A 6,224-nucleotide genomic window follows, 5' to 3' on the forward strand; every position below is an offset into this window, starting at 1 on the left:
TCTCCCAATAGGAGCTAGAAGAAAAGGAATTTACGGTAAGTAACAAAATTCCCTTCTTCTTCGGCGCTCCATTGGGAGACCCAGACGATTGGGACGTCCAAAAGCTGTCCCTGGGTGGGTAAAGAAATACCTCATGTTAGAGCTGCAAAGACAGCCCTCCCCTACGGGGAGGCAATTGCCGCCTGCAGGACTCTTCTACCTAGGCTGGCGTCCGCCGAAGCATAGGTATGCACCTGATAATGTTTGGTGAAAGTGTGCAGACTCGACCAGGTAGCTGCCTGGCACACCTGTTGAGCCGTAGCCTGGTGTCGTAATGCCCAGGACGCACCCACGGCTCTGGTAGAATGGGCCTTCAGCCCTGATGGAACCGGAAGCCCAGCAGAACGGTAGGCTTCAAGAATTGGTTCTTTAATCCATCGAGCCAGGGTGGCCTTGGAAGCCTGCGACCCTTTGCGCTTACCAGCGACAAGGACAAAGAGTGCATCCGAGCGGCGCAGGGGCGCCGTGCGGGAAATGTAGATTCTGAGTGCTCTCACCAGATCCAACAAATGTAGATCCTTTTCATACCGATGCACTGCATGCGGATAAAAGGAAGGCAAGGAGATATCCTGATTAAGGTGAAAAGAGGACACCACCTTAGGGAGAAACTCCTGAATGGGGCGCAGCACTACCTTGTCCTGGTGGACCACCAGGAAAGGAGCTTTGCATGACAGCGCTGCTAGTTCAGACACTCTCCGAAGAGATGTGACCGCTACCAGAAAGGCCACTTTCTGTGAGAGTCGAGAAAGTGACACATCCCTCAGGGGCTCGAAAGGCGGCTTCTGGAGAGCAACAAGGACCTTGTTTAGATCCCACGGATCTAACGGCCGCCTGTACGGAGGTACGATATGACACACCCCCTGCAGGAACGTGCGCACCTGAGAAAGTCGCGCTAGACGCTTCTGAAAAAACACGGATAGTGCCGAGACTTGCCCTTTAAGGGAGCCGAGCGACAAGCCCTTTTCCAACCCAGATTGCAGGAAGGAAAGAAAAACAGGTAACGCGAATGGCCAGGGGGATACTCCTTGTGCAGAGCACCAGGATAAGAAAATCTTCCACGTTCTGTGGTAGATCTTAGCAGAAGTGGACTTCCTAGCCTGTCTCATGGTGGCCACGACCCCTTGGGGTAATCCTTTAGACGCCAGGATCCAGGACTCAATGGCCACACAGTCAGGTTCAGGGCCGCAGAATTCCGATGGAAAAACGGCCCTTGGGACAGTAAGTCTGGACGGTCTGGTAGTGCCCACGGTTGGCCGACCGTGAGATGCCACAGATCCGGGTACCACGACCTCCTCGGCCAGTTTGGGGCGACGAGTATGACGCGGCCGCAATCGGATCTGATCTTGCGTAACACTCTGGGCAAGAGTGCCAGAGGTGGAAACACATAAGGGAGTCGGAACTGCGACCAATCTTGCACTAAGGCGTCTGCCGCCAGAGCTCTTTGATCGCGAGACCGCGCTATGAAGGTCGGGACCTTGTTGTTGTGCCGAGACGCCATTAGGTCGACGTCCGACACCCCCCAGCGGCGGCAGATTTCCTGAAACACGTCCGGGTGAAGGGACCATTCCCCTGCGTCCATGCCCTGGCGACTGAGGAAGTCTGCTTCCCAGTTTTCTACGCCCGGGATGTGAACTGCTGATATGGTGGATGCTCTTTCCTCCACCCACATCAGAATCCGCCTGACTTCCTGGAAGGCTTGCCGACTGCGTGTCCCTCCTTGGTGGTTGATGTATGCCACCGCTGTGGAGTTGTCCGACTGAATTCGGATCTGCTTTCCTTCCAGCCACTGCTGGAAGGCTAATAGGGCAAGATACACTGCCCTGATTTCCAGAACATTGATCTGAAGGGTGGACTCCTGCTGAGTCCACGTCCCTTGAGCCCTGTGGTGGAGAAAAACTGCTCCCCACCCTGACAGACTCGCGTCTGTCGTGACCACTGCCCAGGATGGGGGCAGGAATGATCTTCCCTGTGATAATGAGGTGGGAAGAAGCCACCATTGCAGAGAGTCCTTGGCCGTCTGAGAAAGGGAGACTTTCCTGTCTAGGGAAGTTGTCTTCCCGTCCCATTGGCGGAGAATGTCCCATTGAAGTGGGCGCAGATGAAACTGCGCGAACGGGACTGCCTCCATTGCTGCCACCATCTTCCCTAGGAAGTGCATGAGGCGCCTTAAGGGGTACGACTGACTCTGAAGGAGAGACTGCACCCCTGTCTGTAGTGACCGCTGCTTGTCCAGCGGAAGCTTCACTATCGCTGAGAGAGTATGAAACTCCATGCCAAGATACGTTAGTGATTGAGTCGGAGCTAGGTTGGACTTTGAAAAGTTGATGATCCACCCGAAAGTCTGGAGAGTCTCCAGCGCAACATTCAGGCTGTGTTGGCATGCCTCTTGAGAGGGTGCTTTGACAAGTAGATCGTCTAAGTAAGGGATCACCGAATGTCCCTGAGAATGCAAGACTGCTACCACTGCCGCCATGACCTTGGTGAAAACCCGTGGGGCTGTCGCCAGACCAAATGGCAGAGCCACGAACTGGAGATGGTCGTCTCCTATCACGAAACGTAGAAAACGTTGGTGCTCTGTAGCAATCGGCATGTGGAGATAAGCATCCTTGATGTCTATTGATGCAAGGAAATCTCCCTGAGACATTGAGGCAATGACGGAGCGGAGGGATTCCATCCGGAACCGCCTGGCGTTCACATGCTTGTTGAGCAGCTTTAGGTCCAGAACAGGACGAAACGAGCCGTCCTTTTTTGGAACCACAAAGAGATTGGAGTAAAAACCTTGCCCTTGTTCCTGCAGAGGAACAGGGATCACCACTCCTTCTGCTTTTAGTGAGCACACCGCTTGCAGAAGGGCATCTGCTCGGTCGGGATGTGGGGAGGTTCTGAAGAACCGAGGCGGAGGACGAGAACTGAATTCTATCCTGTACCCGTGAGACAAAATGTCTGCTACCCACCGGTCTTTGACCTGTGGCAGCCAAATGTCGCAAAAGCGGGAGAGCCTGCCACCGACCGAGGATGCGGAGGGATGAGGCCGAAAGTCATGAGGCAGCCGCCTTGGAAGCGGTTCCTCCGGTTGCTTTCTTGGGGCGTGAATGAGCCCGCCAGGAATCTGAGCTCCTTTGCTCCTTCTGAGTCCCTTTGGACGAGGAGAATTGGGTCTTGCCGGAGCCTCGAAAGGACCGAAACCTCGACTGCCACTTCCTCTGTTGAGGTTTGCGTGATCTGGGCTGGGGTAAGGAGGAGTCCTTACCCTTGGATTGCTTAATGATTTCAGCCAATTGTTCACCAAACAGTCTATCTACAGATAGTGGCAAGCTGGTTAAACATTTTTTGGAAGCAGAATCCGCTTTCCATTCTTTTAACCACAAGGCTCTGCGCAAGACAACAGAGTTGGCAGACGCAATAGAGGTACGGCTCGTAGAGTCCAGGACAGCGTTGATAGCGTAAGTCGCAAACGCAGACATTTGCGAGGTTAGGGACGCTACTCGCGGCACTGCTGGACATATGATAGAGTCCACCTGTGCCAAGCCAGCTGAAATAGCTTGGAGTGCCCACACGGCCGCGAATGCTGGAGCAAACGACGCGCCGATAGCTTCATAGACAGACTTTAACCAAAGGTCCATCTGTCTGTCATTGGCATCTTTAAGTGAAGCCCCATCTTCCACTGCAACTATGGATCTAGCCGCAAGCCTGGAGATTGGGGGGTCCACCTTTGGACACTGGGTCCAGCGTTTGACCACGTCAGGGGGAAAGGGATAACGTGTATCCTTAAGACGTCTGGAGAAACGCTTATCTGGGCAAGCATGGTGTTTCTGGACCGATTCTCTGAAGTCAGCGTGGTCCAGAAAAGTACTCAGTTTAGGCTTGGGATACCTGAAATGGAACTTCTCCTGCTGTGCAGCTGCCTCCTCTGCAGAAGGGGCAGGGGGAGAAATTTCCAATAGACTATTGATGGCCCCTATAAGGTCATTTACCATGGCGTCACCATCAGGAGTATCCAGATTGAGAGCGGTTTCAGGATTAGACTCCTGATCCCCCTCCTCTGTCTCATCATGTAGAGACTCTTCTCGCTGAGACCCTGATCCGCGTGATGACGTGGAGGGTCTCTCCCAGCGAGCACGCTTAGGCTGTCTGGGACTGTCATCTGAATCAGAGCCGTCAGGCTGAGATGCCTGGGACCCCCTTGAAGCACGGATTAACTCCAAATGAGGGGGACCGGGGAACAGTGCCGCAGCATTGTCCATGGACTGAGTAACTGGCCTGGCCTGCAAGGTCTCTAGGATCTTTGTCATAGTGACAGACATCCTGTCAGCAAAAACTGCAAACTCTGTCCCCGTCACCGGGACAGGGTTCACCGGCGACTCTGCCTGGGCCACTACCACCATAGACTCCGGCTGACGAAGTGGCACAGGGACCGAACATTGCACACAATGGGGGTCATTGTAACCTGCCGGTAGATTAGCCCCACAAGCGGCACAAGTAGCGCTCACAGCCTGTGTCTTGGCACCCTTGCGTTTTGCAGATGACATGTTGTCGTCTCCTCAGAGCAATTGGGGTATACAGCCAAGAAGCGACCTTACAGTGCAAAGAAGGGAATTTTGTTACTTACCGTAAATTCCTTTTCTTCTAGCTCCTATTGGGAGACCCAGACGATTGGGTGTATAGCACTGCCTCCGGAGGCCACACAAAGCAATTACACTAAAAAGTGTAAGGCCCCTCCCCTTCTGGCTATACACCCCCAGTGGGATCACTGGCTCACCAGTTTTAGTGCAAAAGCAAGAAGGAGGAAAGCCAATAACTGGTTTAAACAAATTCACTCCGAAGTAACATCGGAGAACTGAAAAACCATTCAACATGAACAACATGTGTACCCGAAAAACCACCAAAAATCCCGAAGGACAACAGGGCGGGTGCTGGGTCTCCCAATAGGAGCTAGAAGAAAAGGAATTTACGGTAAGTAACAAAATTCCCTTCTTCGGCGCTCCATTGGGAGACCCAGACGATTGGGACGTCCAAAAGCTGTCCCTGGGTGGGTAAAGAAATACCTCATGTTAGAGCTGCAAAGACAGCCCTCCCCTACGGGGAGGCAACTGCCGCCTGCAGGACTCTTCTACCTAGGCTGGCGTCCGCCGAAGCATAGGTATGCACCTGATAATGTTTGGTGAAAGTGTGCAGACTCGACCAGGTAGCTGCCTGGCACACCTGTTGAGCCGTAGCCTGGTGTCGTAATGCCCAGGACGCACCCACGGCTCTGGTAGAATGGGCCTTCAGCCCTGATGGAACCGGAAGCCCAGCAGAACGGTAGGCTTCAAGAATTGGTTCTTTGATCCATCGAGCCAGGGTGGCTTTGGAAGCCTGCGACCCCTTGCGCTGGCCAGCGACAAGGACAAAGAGTGCATCAGAGCGGCGCAGGGGCGCCGTGCGGGAAATGTAGATTCTGAGTGCTCTCACCAGATCTAACAAATGTAAATCCTTTTCATACCGGTGAACCGGATGAGGACAAAAAGAAGGTAAGGAGATATCCTGATTAATATGAAACGAGGATACTACCTTAGGGAGAAACTCCTGAATGGGGCGCAGCACTACCTTGTCCTGGTGGACCACCAGGAAGGGAGCCTTGGATGACAGCGCTGCTAGCTCAGACACTCTCCGAAGAGACGTGATCGCTACCAGAAAGGCCACTTTCCGTGATAGTCGAGAGAGTGAAACATCCGTCAGAGACTCGAAAGGCGGCTTCTGGAGAGCAACTAGTACCCTGTTCAGATCCCATGGATCTAACGGCCGCTCGTACGGGGGGACGATATGACCAAACCCCCTGCAGGAACGTGCGTACCTGCGGACGTCGTGCTAGACGCTTCTGAAAAAAACACCAATAGCGCCGAGACTTGCCCTTTAAGGGAGCCGAGCGACAAGCCCTTTTCCAACCCAGATTGCAGGAAGGAAAGAAAAGTAGGCCATGCCAATGGCCAGGGGGACACTCCTTGTACAGAGCACCAGTAAAAGAAAATCTTCCACTTCCGTGGTAGATCTTAGCAGACGTGGGCTTCATAGCCTGTCTCATGGTGGCAACGACCCCGTGGGATAATCCTGAGGACACTAGGATCTAGGACGCAATGGCCACACAGTAGGTTCAGGGCCGTAGAATTCAGATGGAAAAAACGGCCCTTGGGACAGTAAGTCTGGCC

The sequence above is a fragment of the Anomaloglossus baeobatrachus genome, chromosome 7, assembly GCF_048569485.1.
Source record: "Anomaloglossus baeobatrachus isolate aAnoBae1 chromosome 7, aAnoBae1.hap1, whole genome shotgun sequence".
Classification (NCBI taxonomy): domain Eukaryota; kingdom Metazoa; phylum Chordata; class Amphibia; order Anura; family Aromobatidae; genus Anomaloglossus; species Anomaloglossus baeobatrachus.